Source organism: Suricata suricatta, chromosome 10 (assembly GCF_006229205.1).
Source record: "Suricata suricatta isolate VVHF042 chromosome 10, meerkat_22Aug2017_6uvM2_HiC, whole genome shotgun sequence".
Taxonomy (NCBI): domain Eukaryota; kingdom Metazoa; phylum Chordata; class Mammalia; order Carnivora; family Herpestidae; genus Suricata; species Suricata suricatta.
The window spans coordinates 91,590,313-91,614,422 of record NC_043709.1 but is presented as its reverse complement, the minus strand read 5'-3'; the positions used below and the strand labels follow the sequence as shown (position 1 = coordinate 91,614,422).

The following is a 24,110-nucleotide window of genomic DNA, read 5'->3' as shown; positions in this document are numbered from 1 at the left end:
CAAGTTGTATGAGTCTTGCTCCATCTCCTGCTGCAATGCCTCCTTTCTTTGAACTTGTACATGTGAATGCATTGGGAATTCCTACAGCTAAGAAAAAAATTGGGCCTGCTTTAAAGATGATTCTGAACTATATGCTGGCACCACATAAAATTAAAGTAATGCAAAATTAAAACCCTACTCTGGGGTGGACCTGAAGAATACTGGTTAAGGAAAATCCCCTCATTTGGCAGAGTTTCAAGCAGTACGTTTAGCTGTCCACTAATTCTAGACCAGAGTTAGCCAGAAGTATGGGTCTATATTAATTCATGGGCAATTGCTGACATTTGGCTAGATGGTCAGGGACAAAGAACAGAATTGAAAGATTGGTGACATGGCAGTCTGGGGTACTGGTAGTGAGCAGAGTGTGAAGAGATTTGTGTCCCAAGTAATAGCACTAAAGAGCAACTTGCAAAAAAGGATATTCACAATAAGGTAGAAAAGATGACCTGTTCTGTAAATATTAGGTATCATTTTTATCAGGCATCCCTGTCTTTCACAAATGGGCTTTTGTTGAAAGTGGTCATGTGGGCAGGAATGGAGGCTATGCATGGGCTTGGCAACATGGATCTTTACTGACCAAAACCACTGCAAGGAACCCAAGCTAGAACAGCACACACCAAAAGTAAACCCTTGATTTAGGACCATTCCATGGAGGATAAGTCAACTTTGGTAGCAGGTTAATTACATTAGATCAATTCCATCATTCAAAGGGTACACTTCATCTCACTGGAAGAAACTTTTATTTTGGAAGCTATTTAGTTTTCCTGCCCATGATGCTTCAGCCCAAACCACCACAACCAATAGATTTATAGAATGCCTTACTCATAATATTCCAAGTTTTTTGGAATATATTGTTTCCAACCAAAAAACTCATTTAACAGCAAATAGGAGAATTAGGGTGGGAACATAGGAAAGATTCCAATTTGATTCCAAATTTTGCCAAATTTTATTTTGGTGATATGCTTATAAAATTCACTAATCTTACTATGTCCTCACCATCTAAAATAACTGTTCAAATAGAATGGTAGAATGGCCTTTTGCTTTAAGCACTAAGTTGTCTTTTAGGGCAATTAAAACATTTTATTCTAGGGGCGCCTGGGTGGCTCAGTCGGTTAAGTGTCCGACTTCAGCTCAGGTCATGATCTTGCGGTTCTGGGTTGGAGCCCTGCATCAGGCTCTGGCTAGCTCAGAGCCTGGAGCCTGTTTCAGATTCTGTATCTTCCTCTCTCTCTGACCTCCCCTGCTTGTGCTGACTCTCTCTCTCTGTCTCTCAATAATGAATAAAAAAAATTAAAAAATAATTTTATTTTATCTTCATTTATTCTATTTCTGACACTCTTCATTTCTTTATTTTGATCTATTTCTGACATATATAATTTTTCTTTTAAATTTCTTATAGTTTTACTGGCAATGGATTCCTTCAGTTTTGATTTATCTGAGAATATTTTATTTCATCATTTTTAAAATTATTAAAAAAATTTTTTTAAGTAATCTCTACACCCAATATGGGGTTCCAATTCACAGCTCTAGATCAAGAGTAACACACTCCACTGAATGAGCCAGCCAGGCACCTCTATTTAATCTTCATTTTTAAGGATACGTTTGTTGACACTGAATTATGGGTTGAGTTTCTTTTTTCAGCACTTGAAAGATGTCACTTTGTCTTCTTGATTACATACATTTTTGGTGAGACATGTGTTATAATTGTAAGCCTTGTCTCTTTATAGGTAATGTTTCCTTTTCTCTGGATACTTTTAAGATTTTTGTCTTTGGTTTGCTGCTGTTTGAACATAATATGCCTAAAGAGTGAGGTTTTGGTATTTATTGTACTTGGTATTCTCTGAACTTCCTGGTTCTGTAACGTATTGTTTGTCAGCAATTCTAGAAAATTTTTGGTTATTACTTATTCATGTATTCTGCCTTGTTCTTTCTTTTCCTGTGGGATTCCAGTTATGCATGTATCAGGACATTTAATATTGTCTCAAATCTCTTGGATAGTCTGTTCTGGTTTTTTTCTTTAGTTTGTTCTTTTCTTTTTGCATTTCAGTTTGGGTAATTTTTATTGACCTATCTTGAAATTTACTGATTATTTGCTTATTTGTGTTGAGTCTACTGATGAGCTCATCTAAACATTGCGCATTGCCATTACTGTGTTTTTTTATTTTGGTCATATGAGTTTTCCTTTGCACTGCTCCCCAGGGAGAATCTGTCTCTTGTATCTCTCCCAGTCATACTGTACTATTATTTTAAAAATAAAATCATTTTAGCATGAGGTGGTTGGTAAGGAAGGGGGGAATTCTATAATGTTCAGATTAAGTAATAGCTATAAGTGGGCACTGTAAACTTAGGTCTTGGCGTAAGGACGTCATAAGTGTTCTTATCTCTCCTAGAAATGTAATACTAATATTACTACTAATACTAATACTAATACTAATGTAATATTTCTTCTTGCTCCTCCTCCAAGGGTAGAGCATTCTTTTTGCCCTACAGCCTTTGGTGTCCTTTTCACCTCAATTTAAGTGTTTTTTGTTCCATAGAAGAAATAGAAATATGGGTTTCTTTTGCAGTGGCTATTGTTCCCCTCTCATACCCAGCATGGTGAAGGAGTTTTTCTCAGGACTCTCCCCACTCTTCCTTGTGAAAACCTGGTTGGATTCCTGAGGAAAATCCTGTAAGAGTGTGAAATTTCCTAAAGTCACCACTAAGACAGATATCAAGAAGTTTACTGCCTATGATTTATTCTAGTAGTATCATGGTTTTGTCATCATCATAATAACCAAAAATTTCACATTCAAATCTTTAATCCACTTTAATTTTTGTGTATGGTATAAGAGTGGTCCAATATCATTCCTTTGCATGTAGCTGTCCAGTTTTCCCAACACTATTTATTGAAGAGACTGTCCTTTCCTCATTGTATATTTTTGGGTCCTTTGTTACAAATTTATTGGCCATACATTCATGGGTGTATTTCTGTGCTTTCTATTCTGTTCCATTGATCTATATGTTTTTATGCCAATACCATGTTGTTTTGATTATTATAGCTTTGTAATATAGTTTGGAATCAGGGAGCATTGATGCCTCCATCTTTGTTCTTCTTTCTCAAGATTGTTTTGGCTATTTGGGTTTTTTGACAATTCCACACAAATTTTAGAATATTTGATCTATTTCTATGAAAAGTGCCATTGGAATTTTGATAGCTAGTAATCTATAGATTACTTTGAGTTGTCTGGACATTTTAATGATATCAAGTTTTCCAATCCTAAACATGGAATATTTTCCATTTATTTGTATCTTCTTCTCTTTATTCATCAAAGTCTTACAGTTTTCAGTGTGAAATCTCTCACACCCTTGGTTAAATTTATTCATAGGTATTTTATCCTTTTTGATGCAATTCTAAATGAGATTCTTTTAAAATTTCTCATAATAGTTTGTTATCAGTCTATAGAAATGCAGAATATGTTTCTATATTGATTTTGTATCCTGCAACCTTACTGAAAACCTAACAGTTTTTTGGAGGAGTCTTCAGGGTTTCCTGTATATAATATTATGTCATCTGCAAATAGTGACAGTTTTATTTCCATCCTGATTTTGATGACTTTATTTCTTTTTCTTATCTAAATGTTATGGGTAGGACTTCCAACACTATGTTGAATAAAAGTGGCAAGACTGGGCATCTTTGTTCTGTTCCCAATCTTAAAGCCAAGCGTTCAGCTGTTCACTGATCGGGATGATGTTCACTGTGGATTGTTGTATATGGCCTTTATTATGCTGAGGTAAAATTTTCTCTGTATATACTTTGTTGAGTGTTTTTTAAATAACTTTTTTTTTTTACTTTTTAAAAATTTATTTTTGAGAGATAGAGCATGAACCGGGGGGGGGTGGGGGTAGAGAGACAAAGAGACACAGAATCTGAAGCAGGCTCCAGGCTCTGAGCTAGCGGTCAGCACAGAGCCTAACAAAGGGCTTGAACCCACAAACTATGAGAACATGACCTGAGCTGAAGTAGGAGGCTCAGCCAACTAAGCCACCCAGGCGCCCCTGTTGAGAGTTTTTAAAAATCATAAATGGATGTTGAATTTGTCAAATGCTTTTTCTGCATCTGTTGAGATGATCATATGATTTTTAGCCATTCTAATGTGGTATATTACATTGATTGGCTTATAGACATTGAATCATCCTTGCATCCCAGGAATAAATTCCACTTGATCATGATGTATCTTCCTTTTAATGTATTGTTGAATTTGGTTTGCTAATATTTTGTTGAGACTTTTGCATCTATGTTCATTAGGGATATTGGCCTGTTAATTTTCTTTTCCTGCTGTGTCTTTCTCTGGTTTTCTTATCAAGGTAATGCTAGACTTATAAAATAAGTCTGGAAGTGTTCATTCCTATTTTTTGGAAGATTTTTGTATTGATTGACATTAATTCATCTGTAAATGGTTGGTGGAATTCATCAGGAAAGCTATGTGGTCCTGGGCTTTTGTTGTCAGATGGTTTTTGATTACTAATTCTCCTTACTAGTAATAAGCTTACTCACATTTCCTATTTCCTCGTGCTTCATTTTTGATAGGTGGTATATTTCTAGGAATTTATCCATTTCTTCTAGGTGTTCCAACTTCTTGGTGTATAATTGTTCATAGTGGTGTCTTATGATCCTTTGTACTTCTGTGGTATCAGTTTTAATATCTCCTCTTTCATTTCTGACATTATTTGAGTCCTTTCTTTTTTTCTTAATGAGTCTAGAAAATGTTTGTCAATTTTGTTTATCTTCTCAAAACCAGTTCTGGGTTTCACTGGTCTTTTCTATCATGTTTTCAATCTCTATTTCATTTTTTTCTACTCTGACCTTTGCTATTTCCTCCAATTATTTTTGAGCTTTGTTTATTCACATTTTTTTGATTTCTTGAGGTATAAAGTTAGGTTGTTTGAGATTTTTCTTGTTTCTTGATGTAGACATTTATTGCTATGAACTTCCCTCTTAGAACTGCTTTTGCTGCATTACAAAAGTTTTGGTATATTGTATTTTCATTTTTGTTTGTCTCAAGTTATTTTTTCTCTTTTGATTTCAGCTTTGACCCATTGGTTGTTCAGAATTGACCTATTTTTATTAAAATGAAATCACTTATAGTTCTAGAACTCAATGTAATTTAGTTGCTAATTTAAAATTGAATATCATCTTTCATTTATATTACATCAACATCTACAAGTATGGTATGCAAATATAAGATTATGGATTATTTGATATTTCAAAAGTTTCCCAGGAGCTAAGTGCAAATGTTGGGAGTACTGCAATAAGTTCTGAGTGCCTACAGAACTGGAACATGAAAAAAAAAAAAAGCAAGAAAATGGAGGCTTGACACTATTGGCAAATGACCATTAAGCAAAAATCTATGGAATCTATACCAACAGAGAGGAAGGAAAAGTTAATTTTTAAAATTTATTTTGCTGCTCAAATCTTTACATACTCTGAAGTTGTGTGTACGTCTCAACTCACTGACCTTCATAGTATTCTGACAATTGCCTTTTGTTTTGAGTACACAGAGCAAAAAATATGGAGAAGAATTCCCCTGAAGCCTTGAGTAACATTAGGAAGGCAGATGTTTTAAGGTCACAGTTATCATCATGGTAGTGCTGAGTATCAGATTCTGAGTGACAAAGGCATCCTTCTGTTCTTGCAAATGTTTGCCTATATATTTCTGACATACAGGGGCCTCTAAAATATAGGGACCAGAACAGAGGCCCCTCTTGCCCAAGTATAATTATAGTGCTGGTTCTATTCTTCTTATTGCATGCCATTTAAATATCTTCTAATAGAACCCATTCCATTCATTTAGGTCACATATATACCTTGGAAAATGGTTTAGATACCAACTTGATGACTTTCTGTATTAGTTTTCTATTGCCAAGTAACAAATTACCACAAATTTAGTAACTTAAAAGATTATGCATCTATTTTCTTGGTTTCTGTGAGTCAGGATTTTGGGTATGACTTACATGGATCCTCTGCTCATAGTCTCCCAAGGCTACAATCAAGGAATTATCAGGGCTCTATTTGAATCTGAATACTTGGTTGGTAAAGAATCAGCTTCCAAGCTCATTTGGTTTATTTATAGAATTTATTTCCTTATGGCTACAAGATTGAGGGTCCTGGCTTTTACCTGCCTGTTGGCTGAAGCCCACCCTCAGGGGACCCAACTTTCTATAGACCAATTTAGTAACTTTCCATGTTGACCTCTTCAACATAGCTTCTTACTTCACCAAGTCAGCAAAAAGAATCTCTGTCTTCAGCCCAGTTTGGGCTCCATGCTGACAGTGTGGAGCCTGCTTGGGATTCTCTGTCTCTGTCTCTCCTTCTCTTCCTCCACGGTTCCTTCTCTGTCTCTCTCTCTCTCAAAATAAATAAATAAACATTAAAAGAATAAAAAAGTAGAGACAAGATTCCAATTCAGATAGTAAGCTTTCAAAGCCCATTTTTGTAATCATTACATTAGGCCCTCTCATTTTATATACTTAGAAACTTCAGTTTCCCTTTTTCAAGTTTATTCTGATTTTCAAAAGTTCTATTTTGTTTGTTCAATTGCTGCTCAATCGCTACAACTGAAATTCATTTATTTATGTTAGTTATTTTACATTTTTTGTTTCACAGAGATGTTCTGATTTTCTCTCACTCCACATTTTTTTCTAGAAGAATATTCAGTCTGTTTGTATAAATGAGGTCAAATGGTTGATAAAATATAAAAATCCTTCAGTACTGATTGGTAAGTGGCTGTCCCACCTCTGAATACTCTTCCTACCATCCAGTCTGTCTCAATCCCCAGCTAAAGAAGCCCTGGACCTCTCCACATCTGACAACTAAAGGATTAACATCTGACAAAGTAGAAGGTCTTCATGTCTGCTTCAACCAGGCCAGTGCCTACTGCCAGAGGGAATGAGAAATATTTTCCATTTCTGTTTTACCTAACTTGAATTCTTTTTCTTTCGTATTATTCTGACAGCCACTTTAAGCTCTTCATTATTAGTCAGGTAACACTTTTTACAAGAAACAGGCAAGAAATTTTTCTATATTTTATGAGAAAGATTTAGGTCCTCTTGTTCTGTATTTCTTTTATGTTTAGCATATACTTTCATGATAGTTACGATTTCATAATGTCTATCTGTATATATCTGTTTATCTGTATATACGTTTCTCTCTCCATTAGAGGCAGTGTCATTTCTGCTGGGCATCTTTAGTGCCTAGAATAGTGTGTGAGTACATAATTAATACTGTATTTGTTGAATGAAACAATGATTGGTTAGATCAGCCAGCAGGTAGGATGGCTGAAGAGACTATATAATGTGCGGTTGAGTATATTTGGGGAAATTCATATACAATAAAACTGTCTAGTTGGAGCCTTAGGGAGGCAAGACTAGAATATGAGCATATCTATGAAAATTGATCAATTAGTGAGTCAATGGTGAATTATCTTTCCCTTTGCCATTATTCTAGATAATTTAGAGTGAATTATTATAAACCTGATTCTTTTTTGTTTATAGAAAACATACAAAGAGAAATCTGATGGGCTTTATCATTCCAATCCTGTTTTTCTTATTATAGAGTGAAAGTTTTAATATCTATGTTAATATTTATAATTAGTTGAGTATTTTATAACTGAGCATCTATGTACTAAATAAATTATATTTGTAATTTTTTGAACAATCATGTACTATGCTCTGTTAAGTACTTTACAAAGATTAGCAATAAAGCAACATAAATCTGTGTTATTTCCTGACTTAGAACCTTTTAAGTGATCCCTCATTACTTTATAATAAAAATCAGCTTTAAGGCAAAAATTGTAGTAAATCAGTTCTCGTGTTAGAATTTCTATGAAGGCATTACTGATTCTCCAAGTCTGGATTAAGCGATTCTCCTAAAAGCCACTGAGTATTTCAACTGAGCTGAAAGACCCACATTATATAAATAAGTATTAACCACCCTCCATTAATTTCTTATTACTCACAAAAATTTCCTGTTTACTTTTGTTTCCTCTAGTATAGATTTCTTGAGGACAGGAACCTAATATAGTTCTAGACCACAGTGATTGCTAAATAAAAATTAAATGAGTAGGGTAATTTAAGCGAAAAATTACATTCAAAACAAGATCATAAAACCTTATGATCTGTGAGGCTCTTCTTGCTTTGCAAAACACCTTTACATTGATTTATCCTTTTACTAAGCTCTCTTAATCGACTGATTACAGGCACTGTCACCATTTCAGAGATGAGAAAACCGTGTGAACACACGTGTTTGAAGAAACAGGCAAGAAGGCAGGAGTACTTGGACGTGAGCCCAGATCTCCCAAAGAACAGAGCTGCACCTTCTCCACTACATCGCACAGCCTTCATTAAAAACTGGCTCCCAATGTAAAACTGAATAAAAGGGACACAATTTCTGGTGCAAGGATACGATTGCAAGTGCTTGCTCTGGCACAAAACTGAAAGAAACGACGTGTTTTCGCCATTCTTTCATTACTTACAGTTTAAAGTATACTTTGTGAATTTTTAATATAAATGATGAAGAAACACAGTTAAGCCTTTTTAAAAATTATTTTTCTCAGTTCTTTAACTCTCACCTATTTCCTTCCTTCTTTCCTGAGACTCATAGAGGGCGCTCACAAAGTGCTACTCACTGGTAGAGCGAAGCTCCACTCAAAACACACTTCAGACTGCAACTAAAAGGCGCAGCGCCACCACCTCAGACTTCCTTCTCCTTTCCAAGGCAGGAGGCGTGGCCAATTTTCCTCATTCAAATAAAAAACCAGGAGATTTGCATGGGGAAAGGCTGATCCGTGAGCCTACTGGCTGTTAGCACCGTGGGCGTGGCCAATATTACGACCACATTGCCCCGCCCACGTTAATTTGCATAACGGCCCCGACGCGTGCAAGGCAGAAGCGGGTTTGTTTTTGAATCTGCGGAGGTGGCGGCGGCGGCAGCGGCGGCGCGGGGACTGAAGCGCGCGATACTGAAGCGGCCGCGTTGGGGACGGCTGCGCGGAACGGCTCTGTAGGAAGGAACTTGGTTCCCCCTCCCTCATCTCCCGCCCCGAAAGGTATATGTGACTCTTAGGGGCTGTTATAACCACATTTTCTTAAATTACTATTGTATTTATTAAGAGTTAAGACCGCATTATGGCGGCTGCGGGACTTGTGTGTGCGCCTGCGCGGTTGCCGATCTGCGGGCGGGCGCTGCATGGGAGCACGTGATCTTGCGGGGTCGGGCTCTGCTGCAGTTGTGCAGCTGGCGGGGCGGTGGCTGCGCAAGCGCAATATTCATTTTCAAGAGCTAATGTTCTTGTTGGACGCCATTTGGGTTCTAGATTTAATTTTCCTCATTCTTGAGGAGTTTCGTTTTCTTATCTTCAAACTGCCACATTTTTCAAGGAAAACGTTTCTCATGTGTTGCATTCTTATACCGACCCTCAAAGTCTTTTATAGTTCTCCGATTTTCTGAGAAGCTGTGAACTTAATTTTCTGTAAAAATGATTGTCATTTGTGGTTCTCGATTATAATATCACTTTTAGGATATTGCTGGGTTCAAGTTTATATTTAGGAAGATATAGATCAGCACCTAGTGGTGGTCTCAGGGGCAGTACATTTCATTGAACTGCATATTTGCAAATCCATTTTAACCCTATTTTTGCCAGTACTGTTAAGAGGGAATGTGTACCAAAGAGAAACAATTTGAGTTTTGGAGATATGAGGGGGAAGTGGCATTGGAAGACTCTATATAATATTTTTTTAAAAAGAAATCTCAATCTTTAAAAAAATATTTGTTTTTTAAAAATATTTGATTCTAAGTTCATGAAGTTTTAATTTTAACAGTTTGTGTGCTTCTGACCATACTTGCATTTGTGTTTTAGATTTTTAATGTCTCTGATCATTTGTCCATTACTGCTTCAGCTTGTTCAGTTTTGTTACTCTGACTTTTAAAATTAGGTCATTTGTTTAGCCTTTGGTTTGTTATGATATGTGAAAAAGAACTTGCTTTGTAAATTTTTCTTATAAAGAATTCTGCAAAGAACTCACTAAACTGAGGCCTTTATGAGGAAATAAAGTCAACCATCACTGAAAAAAAATTAGAAGCAACTGCCCTATATATGAGTATGAGATACAGTTGTGTTTGATTTCTTAAAATTGTGTGTTCCTAATTTTCGTTTCTTAAAGAAGCTAGTTATAAGTGTGCTACTGGTTATTTTAGTTTACAATGGTTGTGTGACTATATTTAAATCTTATATAACACCCCTGGGAGAAGTGTTATACAATCTGATACAGTGCTACCATTGTGCAAATTATTTCTTACTAGACTAAAAATTTGTAACTGGTTTTCATAGATTTCACCTGTGGTTTGTGTGTACAATAATTGGTTTCTTGGTTGGTTGTATAACACTAAGTTTAAATCAGTCATCTGTCAAATGAAGAAGTGGCTATTGCTTTATAATGGTTGGTTAGGGATGGTTTTATTGCCCAGAGCAAACACCGTTAGCATTAAGTAGATATAATCGAAAGGAATAGTTTTGGTTGGTGGATTTTTGAAAAATGACGTCACGTATAAGATAGAATGAAGTGATAGGAAAGTAACTCTCTTTTCTCAACAGAAAACTAGCCGTTCATATAATTAATTCCTGGCCCTCTGGACTCTTCTACACAGAAATATATTTAGAGGGCAGTTGTGTAATATCCTGCCTTTTTATACTTCTGGGGTGATTACCCAGCATACCCCTCCTCCACTCCCTAGGACATAATTTCAGGTGTTTAGAGTTGAAAATATCTTGTATTTTCTATATCTGTGTGTATGTGTATTAGGTTAAGAAAAGAATTTTGATTTGGGGGCAATGGTACACATTGCACTTCCAGAAAAGTGAAGTATTTTGGTTTGTGTATTAAAGCTTATGTTTTCATTTCAGTATACAAATGATTGCCTCTTAGGTTAATGCTGAGGATTGTAAGAGGTACTTGAAAACACTGAGGAACATAGTGTACAATGTAAATAGTTATTGGTAGGACAGTTTTGCTACTTGTTAGAAAGGGAAGTATACTTCCATAAACTTAAAACTAAGACCAGTGAATTGTCTAAATGTCTATTATTTTGTTTGTTCTTTGAATAACAAGCATGTTTTGAAATTTTAGTTTGGTTTAGAAATTTTAGTTACGTTGTCACAAAGTTTTGACATATATGCAGCATATATTAAGGCTAATGAATACCAAGTTACTTGGGTCATTTTTAGTTTTGTAGATTTTAAACATCACAAAATTTAGTTTAGAGAAAAAGGCTTGATGATTAAGTAATTAACCATTAAAATTGTCTTTTTTCTTTAAATTATGATTTGAATATTTGATACATATATTTAAATACTTTTTTATTTATTCATTATAGCACATTTGGAAAGTGTTGAAAATTCGCAACATTTAGAAATAAGCAGTCTAAGTGTTCTGGTGATTTTTGTTATTTTTCCATGGTTTATCAATTTGTCAATAAATATTGATTGTTCAATAAATATTGATCAGTTTTTCATTTGGACCTTAATTTTATTCCTGTTCTTTTAACTTTGTATTATGTTGTAAATAGTTATCTCATTTCATTATTCTTTAAAATACTTAATGTTATTTCAACATATAGCATTCTTTTAAAAATATTTTTAATGGTTACATAATATTGTATTGTGACAATACCCCAAATTATGAAATATTCTTCAGATGTTTTTAAGTGACTACATAATATTGTTATGTATAATAAGAATGTACTGTGACTTACTAAGCATTTCTTTTATTGACCATTTGTTTGTTACCCATTTCTCTGTTGTAAATAATGCTACAGTGAACATCCTTATACGTGAGTTAGGAACTACATCTCTAATATTTCTTTGAAATTATTGCTTCAAAAGGCTTTTAAAGTAATTTACAAAATGAATAAAAACTTAGTTTTTTTGAAAAGCATTTCCCATACTACCATCAGTTTGGTGGCTGAAAAATAGTACCATAGATATATAGATATAGATATCTGGTCAAGTTGTATTTTTTGATGTTTATGTATGCAATTTTCTCATTTTTTGTGAACTAGCTATTTGAGTTTTTTAAATGTGTTTTTCTAAGGTGGATGTTAATGTTTTTTCTGTTGGTGACAGCTATTTATGGATATAAGCCTTTTGCTTTTCATACTTTTGGTAGGTTTTTTATTTTTAATTTATTACTTTTAAAATTGTTTATTGTTTTATATATGTAGAAGTTTTACATTTTTTTGGTAGTCTAATGCACAGTTTTTTCTCATTTGTGATTTCTTCCAGGACTTCTTTGCTCAGAAAATACTAACCTGTTGTGAGATTGACTCAAATGTTCATTTATTTGTTTATTTTTTCTACGTATTTTAGTGATTAAAGAAATAGTAAGTGTTTTAATCTGTATGGAGTTTATTAGTTTCCAGTTAGTTTTCTTAGATTCTTAGGTGTGTAATCTCTCATTTTCTTACTGTTTTGTGTTGCTAATTTTGATCTTAACTTACCAGGTTTCAGCTATAGTTCTGCTTCATTTACTGGGGATATTTAAGTTTGTCCATTTGCCTCAAAAGTTTCTATAGATGGGATTTAAGAGGATTCCTTGGTGGATCCTTTGATAGATTCCATGATGTATATACCACATCATGTGATTATGCATATGTGCATTTTTCTGGGGAAAGAGTTATCGTTTTCATCAGCTTTTCACAAGAATATGTAATTTAAAATCTAAAAGCAGATTAACAACCACTCTGTCTGGGCCTATATCCATATAGCAGTACTGCATTGTTTTATTTGTTGTAATGCTGTAGACTGTATAAATATGTGGAGGGGCAATGCCTGTAATTTCTTTTCACAGTTTTTTTTTAAGATAGTCTTCTCTGTTTTTGCAGATGAACTTTAGATACATTTGGTTAAATTTTTAAAAAGCCAATCATTTGAAGTTTCATTTAGAATTGCATTAAACTTAAATTAGGGTGAGTTTACATTTTTATACTGTTTTCCCCCCCTCATAAATGGGATATATTTCCTGCAGATTTTACAAACTGTACTTTTTTAAAGGAACATTGGAAAATTTGTGATATTTTTCATTAAGGTATTATTTTACTTGTTTCCTAATGCTGATATGATGTTAATAGGGATACGTTAGAGGATATAGGTCTACATTTCTGTTTTTAATCTGCCTTTAGGGCATGGTGATATGAAAATAGTCCAAGTATGAAGTTAGAAGTGGGAAAATAGGTTGTCGAGTTAAAGTATTCTTCAATATTTGAAACCAAAATTTTTCATTAACCTAGATTTTTTTTAATGGAGGAATGTTGAAAAGTTATGTAATTCATTTTTCTGGCCAGGATGGTGCCTAATGCTGTAATAAAGTTAAATTTTTTTATTTTTAGTCTCACGGTAACAGTAAATTATTCTCTAATAGGGATGCTTCTCTCATTATTGGTATAAATTCAGTGTCAGTTAAATCTATAATTTGTGCTAATTGGCTTCATGAAAATAAATCTGGGAAGTAGGTAGAAATCATGTGTAGATACTGGCTTTTATTAAACTTTTTAAATGAGAACTTCTCATCTTTGGGTCTTTTTCAAGCAAAACGGCTTACAGAAATTTGTATATTTTACTTTTTTCATGTGACTTTTGCTCTTACTTGAAAACTTTTTCTGGTTCTGACAAATTATGATACTTGGTTTTTCAGACGATGATAGGCAAGAAATAGCATATGTGCTGCTGAAGCGAGCACAGGCAAGAAATAGCAAATTAGGGAAAGGAGAAATGGCTACTAGAGAAATGTATACGGACAGGAGGAAGGAGTAATGGCTAGCATCTAGCACTTTCAAGTGTTAGAAGCAAGAATTTAAAGACTTAGTTCTGAGGTTATTTAATTTGAAAATTAGTGTTCTTAGAGCTGAATCCCTATTTATATCTTGTTCATTATGGTAATTGGTGATCTTAAATGATTCTGAATCAGAATATTTAGTTTTTAACTTGCTCAAGAAGGCAAAGACGTGTATGATTTAGTTTAGAAAAGCTTCTTATAATTTTTAAGTTTTGAGGTATATGGAAAACTCATACGTGGTTATATCTACTTTTTCAAAGAAGTCACATGTGAGGCATATTGTAGATAAAAATTTTGCGGTGTTTTAACAGAATTTAAATGGTAGAATACAAAAAGTCATTAAGTAGCTCTGGGAAGCCATAGTCCCTGTAAGTTCCCCAGAGTGTCTAGAAATTATGTATCCATTAGTGGAGTTTCTCTTTAGAAATTCTTACCCATTTGACCTTGTTATGTTCTTTACATAATTCAAGATTTTAAAAATGATTTTGCAATGTTCTTTCTCAGATTTTCCTGAAATCTACAGAGTAAATCATTGGTTTTTCCTTTCATTTCAGTTTGTTTAAAACATAAAAGTCATTTCCAAAAAATTAAGCTTTGTTTATATATACTTCAAGTTACATGTTGGAAACCCATTTTGTATTGGCGAAAGAGAATATGAGTGCTGGGCAGCAGTTTCATTTTTTAAATGCCTGCAAAATGAGAAGACCAGGGCACTAGTGCTTATTTGTACAATGTGAATGTCATCAGTTTTTAATTTTGATCATTTGCATTTTTTGAGTCTTTAGGAGAATGACTCTGGCATCTGGTTGGCCACTTTCCAAACAATGTGATAGGTCTTAGGGTACAGTTGATAGTACTTTCCTGTGAGACTTTATAATTGGATCTACATAAACATAAAAGTCTGGGAAATGAAGATGACCTATTAACTTGACCATGGGAAATATTCTTTCATTCATATCTGCGGTTTTTCCTTGCTCAGAATATTATAAAAATATTTTGTGTTATTTTGTATTTAATAAATATGAATAACTAGCCATAATTAACCCTTTAATTTGGGAGAGAAGGCCCCTTTGATTGATGTGAGATAGTAATGTCATAATGTCTTACTGTATAATTCTTTTTCACTTTATTTGTTGTTTGTACCTACTACTTTGGGGGAATTATTATCTTGGAGGGTACCTGGAAATTATGTTCCAACACTCTATGGCACTTTTACATTCTAATGAGAAATTTGACTCTGATTCTCAGAACTGACATAGCTATTAAAAGATTTCTCCTTGAGTCAGTAATTCAAAGATAATGCCTTCTAGTTGGTAGGAAGGTAAACCTAGAAGGTGAGAATAGAATCTACCATTTTGAGAACCAGGAGGAAAAGAGTGGTGAAAGAATCAATGACATGACTGCTTCAGCATATTCTCATATTCTTTGGAGTTGAGGCATGTTTCTGACTTGTTATCCTTATTAGAGTAAATGTTTTTAAATGGAAGAAGTGGTGAAAAATATGTAAGAGAAAAGAGACTATCTTTGAAATTTTTAAAAATTTCTTTTTAGGTGGTGTCAGGAGTTATTGGATTACAGTAAAGGATAATCTGCTCTTTGAGACTATTATAATGGTTTAAGGAGGATAAATGTTTATTTTTCTCCTCTAACAAAGAAGACTGTTTAGAGTTTTTAGGTGGCGTTGACTTAACGTATGGTTTCCAGGTTGAACATGACTACTGCACAGTTTCACCAACCAAGAGCAAGGGAGAAAGGACAATGGGAGTATATACCTCATTCTTTTGAGAACATGAACTGGAAGTGGCATGTTTCACTTTGACTCATGGTTTATGGGTGAGGATTTAGTCATTGGAACATACTTAGCTGGGGTAGGAAGGCTAGGAAATGTATCTAGCTGGACAACCATGTGCTCAGCTAAAATTAAGGAATTTTATAAAATGAGAGAAATGGGTGTTATAGAACAAATAGCCCTTCTGCTACAAAAAGAAGCTGGAGAAGTGGTCTCTCAAAGTAATTCATAATTTGATATTAAAAACTGTTTTTCTGTCTTAAGAGTTAGTTATAACTCTATATCTTCTTTTGAAGTGGAATTTTTTTTAATGTTTTATTTATTTTTGATACATAGACAGAGCATGAGAGGGGGAGGGTCAGAGAGAGAAGGAGACACAGGACCGGAAGCAGACTCCAGGCTCTGAGCTAGCTGTCAGCACAGAGCCTGACGCGGGGCTCGAACCCACGAACGTGAGAGCTGACCTGAGCTGAAGTCAGAGGCTTAACCGACTGAGCCACCCAGGTGCCCCTGAAGTGGAATTTTGAGAGCTTTGTGTTCATGTTTTGTGCCTGAGGTTGTAGGTCCATACCTTATTTGGTGGAATTGTTTCACTTAATGCTTGTCTTTGCGAATGTATTAAATCATAATTAGCTTTATAAGAAATGGAATTTAATTTAATTTTAAAATCTTAGTGTAATATTTTTTTAACCTTGCCAGTTGCTTATTTTGGAAGATGAAGGACTGTAGGTAATGACAATCATGAATGGCAATTGTTTGAACTGCTTGTTTATTTCCACTTACTTGTTTTTAGTTGCATAGTACCTCATAAGCTTCCTGCAGTCAGGAATTATATCTTACTGATGTTTTTGACAAATGTCACATATTAAAGAAAAACCCCTTATAATTAGGAATGATAAAACCACTATTAAAAGTATAGATTGCTTTCCACATTGTCTTCCTTAACATTCAATAGATATTTGCTTTTTGAAAGACAAGAATTCCTTTTGCTTTAGGTGAAGTGCCAAAAAGGGAAGTAAGATATACTAGTGCCTTTTTCTTTTAAAAACACACTATTATCCACAGATCTTAGACTTTATTTTTTTTTTAAATAATTGAGTATGTAGTTTACTTAAGCACAAACTAGATAAATGGACAGAAGTTTGGACAGGCATTTTGCATATGAAAAATTATAAACTGAGACAACTTTTAGAAAAAAAAGTTTTCATCTCATTCATTAAGAAATAGAAGAAAACAAGGAAACATCATTGCTTACCTATTAATAAGAAGTTTCTAAGATATAACTCTGAAGGACATTATGTAATTAAGGGTTTGATAAAAAGATGGAATTAAATAATTATTTTGTGATTTAAGTTTATGTAATTCTTTCCTTTTCCATCAAACTTAAATGATATAAAAGTTGGAAGATAGCAAATAAGTGAAGAAACAAAAAGTAAAGGATTTTCCTAAAATCAGTAACATGATGGAGAGAGCAATAATTTTGTACTGGCATCTGGGAATTTAGAATCTCCCAACACTAGTACTTACTATAAAATGGTGGTACCACCTATGTCGTAGGTGGTTGTGAGGGTTAAATGAGATTAGATATAAAAAATACTTAGTAATTTTTCCTGGCACATTTTTCTTCTCTGTCTTCAATCAATCTGATTAATTAGTTAGGCATGAATATTTAAAAGGCAACTAGATGCAGCTATAGGGAGCCCTTCAATGCAGGAGATTCATAGAAAATGGCAGTAATCTTGATTATTGGAGCTAGAATTTAAATGCATTTAAAAAGTAATATAAAAAAGTAGATTTATAATAGCATTCACTAGTAGGGAAAAATAAGCATTTAAAGAAGTTTATCTGCAGGACACTCAGGTGGCTCAGTCAGTTAAGCATCCAGCTCTTGATTTTAGCTCAGGTCATGATCTCACAGTCTGTGAGTTCTCCCCATGCCATGCTCCATGCTGACAGTGCAGATACTCCGTGGGATTCTCTCTCTCTGCCCCTCCCCTACTTGCGTTCTCTCTCTCTCAAAAACAAAGGACAAAAACAAAAAAACCCCAGAACTTTGAAGAAGTCATTTATTTGTAAAGGTTTGTGAAAGAGTCTACCTTTAGAATTGTTTTATTTTAAAAGTTAAAGAATAAAAGGCTTGCGAGATTACTAAATTTACTGTTTATAGTCATTTTCTCATATTAATTTTTTATCTTCACAGTTGGTCAAATTTTTTCAGACAATCATCACTGCCAAAATTAGGGATGAAATCATTTATTTTGGGGACTAGATTCACATATGCCATCTTTAAAAAAAAATTAAGGGTAGAAAGTGCACCCTCTCCCTTTAATAACCCAGCAGGTGTGGAATTTGTTGGATATGCTCACTCAAAATTGAAGCAAGACAAAGTGTCCATTTTCTTCCGGAACCATTTCTGTGGCCAAGTTCCTGCCCCTTAACAAACAAATTTGACCACATAAGTTTGTTTAATGGTCTTCTGATTATTTTATTTTAATGTTATATTTTATTTACCCAGGTCTAAAGAAGAGCTGATAAATATTTAAAGAATTCCCTATTGTCTGGTTAACAGAACCACATATATTTGATGTGAGGTTTAAGAGTTAGCTTCCATTCTAGATGCTCTGTAAAGGGTAATAACTTATCTGCTTGATTACAAGATCAGGAACCAAGAGCTATCTAATTTATCTCAGTGAGTTTTCACCTGTAGGACTTAAAACTGTAGGGTATTATGTTTTTGAGATTTATACATTCGTCAGTATTCTTGTTTGTCAGGAAATGATATTCTTTATTCTCATTAAACTTGAGAATCCACAAATTATAGAAGATATACTAAATTGAGTTTCTGGGAGGACTTAATAGGCATCATTTTTGCATTTTTGGTGCAGTTATTTCTACATTTGAGGTGCAGTCTTTGTTCCTTATCATACCTAATTATAAGCTACCTCTTTTTTAAATGTTACATTTCTCTTATAGTCATGGTTACCAATTTGACTTATCCAATTTTATTCTGCTAGGAAGGAAAACATTCTTATTGGGATTTTGTAAATGGGTTTATAAAAAAGCAGAGTTTCAGTTTAGATAAAGCCAATAATATATTCAGTATTTTTCTATAGAATTACTCTTTAATTGTTCAGTGGCTTATTAATTATAACCAATGTTAAGATCTTTCACAGCATATTTTTCCCCTCGAAATCTGAAGATATTAGATCAAGATATATATTATTTATTACTTATACAAAATATATTTTAAATTGAAGGTTAAAGATAGATTAAGAAGAAAGTATTTTCCATTTGTAACCATTGAAAATAAAATACAAACCACAGTTAAGTCAGTTCATTTACTTGTAGATAATTCTTGTTTCACTGATCTAGGGTTAAATAATCTACTTAACACAAAGTTGTCTGCACTGGACCAACAGAATCCTAGAAATTCTGATGCATTCCCTTGATATAGTGATGACAGATTCATGGAGGTAAGGTCAACTTTATACCATGAGGCCTGTATGCAGGACTCTCTTCTACATAACAGTAATAGTTCAGATGATTTGGTACAGTCCTTTACTAATGATTTTTTGATGTATATTTAAAAGACAAACTTCTTTCCTTGGGGGACAGTGGCAGCAAAGATCTTGACTTTTTTTCCTTGAGTCTCATCACTACAGTTCAGCTAGTTGCTCTCTACATATGGTACACTGCTGCTATTAGAATTTTATTTATGGTGTATGTATTTTCTTTACCCATTGTCTGTGTACCACCCTTGTTTTCCATGTGTCCTTTTTATTGGTTTATCATTAGGGGAAGGAGACTGTATTCCCTAGTAGCTCTTTGAGAAAAAGTAAATGGGAAGTATATTTTGTGAAACCGTATATATCTGGAAATTATCACTATATATTTAGAAACTTGATTGATAGTTTGGCTAGGTATAGAAACCTAGGTTGGAAAATATTTTTCTTCAGAATTTTAAATGCACTATTCCATTGTTTTGTTTTTGTTCCTGCTGAGAAATCTGAAGCCATTCTTATTTGTGATTTTCCCCTCATTGACAGCTTATAGAATCTATTATTAGTCTTCAGTGTTTTGAAATTTTACTGTAATTCTTTGATGTGGATATGTTTATCATTGTTTACTGAAATTTGTCAGGCCCTTTCAGTTTGGCAACTCTTGTTTTTCAGTCTTGGAATTTTTTTAATAAAGTAATTTCATTGGTGATAGCTTTCATCTTTTCTGTCATGCCCATGTGAATGTTTGGAGGGGTACTCTACTTTTCTTAATTTTTTTCCCCCTCCTATTTACAACTTTGTCTTTTTGTTTAGCTAGATTTCTTCAACTTTGTCTCCCAGTTCTTCTATTGAGCTTTCTTATTTTTTTATTTTTGTTATGTTCTTAATTTCTATTTTTTGGTATTTGCCTATAAGTTTTTTTTTTTTTTTTTTTTTTTTTTTTTTTAGTAAACTCTGTGCCCAACATGGATCTTGAACTCACAATCCCAAGATCAAGAGTCTCATGCTCTATGCACTGATCCAGCCAGGAGCCCCCTAGTATTCTATGATTGATACATGATTGCAACACCTTTTCTTAGCTGTGGATATTAATTTTTTTGAAGTTTTTTTCTTGCATAGTCTTTGTAAGTTTTTTGTTTTGGTTTGTTTTTTGGTTTGTTTTTGGTCTCTGTCTTCCATGTTAGAATTTTCTCGGTTGTCTTTTTTTTTTTCTTGCCTAATTGTATTATATGTTGTGGAAAATTAAGACGTTGATTAGAATATCTAAATTTGTCAGCTTTTAAACTTCTCTTTATGCTTTTCAGGGTGGGCTGTTTTTTGAGAGCTCCCAAGTCGTTAAGGCCTTGTGCTTTGTGCTTTTTAGATATCCTCCTTTTCCATTTTCATATGTTGAGAATAAGGGTCTGATTGCCAGCATTCTGGAAGATTAATGGAGGGAAGAGGACTAGGGGTCTCTGCAGCCAGCATTCAGTTCCTCTGTTTTTGGTATGCTACTCTCATTTCTAACTGTGGATGTTGTCTTCATAGTTTTGCTAGGATTGGGGAGAGTAGGTATTTAGTGGAATGTTGTACGGATATCAAATTATTGGTTTGTAAAGAGCTTTCACTAGTATTCTCCTTTTTTGTGATACCATCTTACTATTTGGTCCCTTCACCCCAGTTGGCATAGTTCTTTTAGTTGCTGTCTTTTGAAGTTGCTGCCATGTAACTTAAATTGATTCCTGTGATAGGATGTTTTGGGAACTGCTAAGTTAGTTACCAGTGGTTCTGCTTATTTTCATCTCCCCAAATCTTTTTAGCTATTTTCTTTTTTACTTTTCTCATTGTTCCTGAGGATTTATGCTTTCAAAACATAGCTTTATTGTAGTTTTAGTGGGCTCTGAGGGAGGGAAATTATGGTGTTTTCATTTCATTGTCTTGATACCATTCTCATGTTTGTTTTCTCTTTTAGCATGTATAAGGTTGGTAATAATATAAGATTACTAAATTATATTAAATAAAAGTGTATTTACTTTCTACTTAATACAATGAAATGTGTTATTTAGGTTCTGTGGGATCTTCAATACTTTGCATATGCAAAATTTTTTAATAGTATGGCATATGTTATATAAAAAGATATAGTGGTTGATTACAATTATCCTCTTCTAGTTCTCATTGTTGCTTTGGCAGCCTGTAGCAAATGGTTATATTCTCTGCTCCTAAAAATTTGAAATTATGGTACTCTTATTTTACATGATCATTGTTATGACTGAAATGAAAAAATTATGTGAAAAGTGCTAGGTTTTATTTAGAAAGAGATAAAACGAGTAATCATGGAAATGTTCACCTAGTTTATCTTATAGAAACACTCTAAAAACTGGACAGTGTTCTACAAAAGATATTTTTTCTATATTGAGTTTTAAAGCATGAGGTTTTTTAGGACAAGTCTAAAAACTTAGTTGACTCATAAGTAAGTTGACTTCTTTTTCCTAGAAGGTAAGAGTTGAGCTCCTGAAAATGAAGGTTTTAAAGATACAGAATTTTCCAAGACTTTTGTGGTAGAAATGAAAACACTGGGAATTAATTTCAGCTCATCATCCATTGAATAAATACTCTGTTTCACACTGTGGAAGTGAATGGAAAACGAATTAAGATGTGTAAGATTTAATAGATGGAGATGTCATTTCTGTCCTTTAGGAACTCACATATAAAGATATAAGCAATGAAATGTGGTAAATATAATGATGGTATGCACAAAAGATCTTGAGAGAGAAATTACAGCTGGCTTGGGGGATGGGTATAGTAAGGAGAAAAGAGAGTAAGAAAAAGATTGTTACTGATGAGATAATTTAGGTTGAATCATGGGTAGGATTTACTGGGTGAACTAGGATAGTTTCTTTAGAATAGAGTGAAACATTTGGGCAGTGGCACAGATTATCTGAATAGCAGCCTAAGTATTTTCCTTTTCTAAACCATTTTCATGTGTAGAAACAGAGCCAATGTGGGAAGTTCTATGGACTCAGACTGGGTATAGTCTAGGACGTATTTCAGCTTTAGCATTCTTGTGAAATTACTTAATCTTTGAGCCTGTTTTTTTCACTCATGAATTGGAAGTAACATATAACCTTATAGGGTTAGTGTGAGAATTAATTTAAATAATGCATGTAAAACTTATCTGAAGACTTGATCCATGTTAATGCATCTCCCTACTCTTTGTCTTCTAATGTCTTGCAGGTGAAGTAGATAATCTGTATATATTTTTTTATGTGCCTTGTGGTAATAAAGAAAATCGTAGTAAATTGGTAGTTAAATGATTATAGTAGCTGGAGGAGGATTGATACAATGACGGAATGTAGATTATATGTTTTCTATTTTGAAATCTAAACTGGGTGAAAAGAAGTTCTTATAGCCAATAGTAATAGCCAGCAATTTAGCTTCCTCCAAAAAGCTTAGACTGAGAAAAAAGTAGTCAGGATTTACATTGGGAAAGTATTTGGCAAGATAGGGAAGGCTTGAGGAGGGGGTGATGGGACTGGGTACATTTGAAGGTATGTTACATAATTAAAATTTATGTAGAACAGACTTCCAAAAGAATCAGCTTCCTGAATATCCAAAGTTGCTCACTCAGCAGCATTAAAAGTTTTGGCTATTTGTTTTGACATTAACTTTAGTCACATTGTCAGTACCACAGTAATGTCTATCCTGTTTAAATCTTTCAGTTTACCAACCTCTTGATTTTAATGACTAGATTTGAGCCATCCTCAGAGAATGTTATTTTATTTATTTATTTTTTTTAAAGAATTAATGTGGCTTAGTTAAATGTAACTTTTCCCCCACAATTTGAAGCAGTTTTTACACATAAATTATTCAATTTGCCTCATGGAGAATAAGTAAACATCTTTTAAAAAGCTGTATAGTTTGGTTTCATTTTTAAACTTTTGTTATGGGAAATTTTAAATATATACAGAAATAAAATGAAACAATCAACTCCATGTGCTCATCACTCAGCTTGAACAATCATCAACTTATGGGGCCAGTCTCCTTTTGACTCTCTTCCTACTTCTTCCCTGTGCCCTTAATGAATTTTAGTAAATACCTACATCTAGTGGTGGATAGACACAAGATCACTCAGGGCAGCTAGATTTTAGGAAGGTAAACCAAGGAAAAGAGAAGGAAAAGGTAGATTTCCTAGATGATGTGAGCTATCTATCAAGCACACAAGTTCTTTCTCTGTTCTTGTCCTTCACTTCTCTTGATGGGTAGATTACTGCCAAGACAGATTTGTTGGGATCTTGCTCAAATTTGTCTTAATATATCCACTTTTAAATTGAATTTTACCCTTTGTTCTCCCTATTTTGTTTTCTTTCCCCAAGGGTGTCTACATTGTTTTTATTTGTTTTTCACTCATATTAAAATGTTGGGAGGTCTGTGGCAGAGCATGAAATTTAATTTTCCTTGGGACCAAACACTCACCTGGAAATGTCTTTGTGGCCGGCCATCTGGACTACAAAAGAGAAGAAACTGTTTTTATCTTTATGGCAGATTACTCAAAATGAGCTTTGTTGTCATCATAGTTCTAATGACTCTAGTCTCTTCTCAGCAATTACTTAAAATTATTGTCAGGATTCAGAAATTTGACTGCAAGCTTTAACCACTCTGCTAGATTTGAGTACTTTAAGTGCATAGATTCTGTGGGGAAAAAGAATAATTAGCCTTCTGTAAGTGGAAATTGACTATCAGGATTTAAACAACTTAATTTTCCAGAAATGAGAAAAATTGGGGCTCTTCATGATAAAAGTATATAAAAGACAAAAAAAAAAAGAGGCCTTGAGCAGACTTTTTTTTTCTGGACTGAAATGGAGGCTTTCTTTCAAACGAATTCCCTGATGTTTGCTGTGTGATTTGGCTCTATCTCTGTAACTGCTAATATATGGCAT

General features: G+C 33.8%; 1 protein-coding gene and 1 long non-coding RNA gene across 3 annotated transcripts in view; one reads left to right on the top strand and one right to left on the bottom strand.

Annotated features, from left to right (window-relative positions):
* Positions 1 to 8,922, bottom strand: part of LOC115305650 — a 42,089-nt gene extending 33,167 nt beyond the window's left edge. Inside the window, exon 1 of the long non-coding RNA XR_003914914.1 lies at positions 8,649 to 8,922. This is a non-coding gene — a long non-coding RNA (uncharacterized LOC115305650). The remainder of the gene's footprint in view (positions 1 to 8,648) is intronic.
* A 51-nt stretch (positions 8,923 to 8,973) lies between these two features.
* Positions 8,974 to 24,110, top strand: part of ATF7IP (activating transcription factor 7 interacting protein) — a 117,039-nt gene continuing 101,902 nt past the window's right edge. For both annotated transcript variants that reach the window (XM_029954955.1, XM_029954954.1), the window contains exon 1: positions 8,974 to 9,125. The gene's annotated coding sequence lies outside the window, so the exon portion shown is untranslated. The remainder of the gene's footprint in view (positions 9,126 to 24,110) is intronic.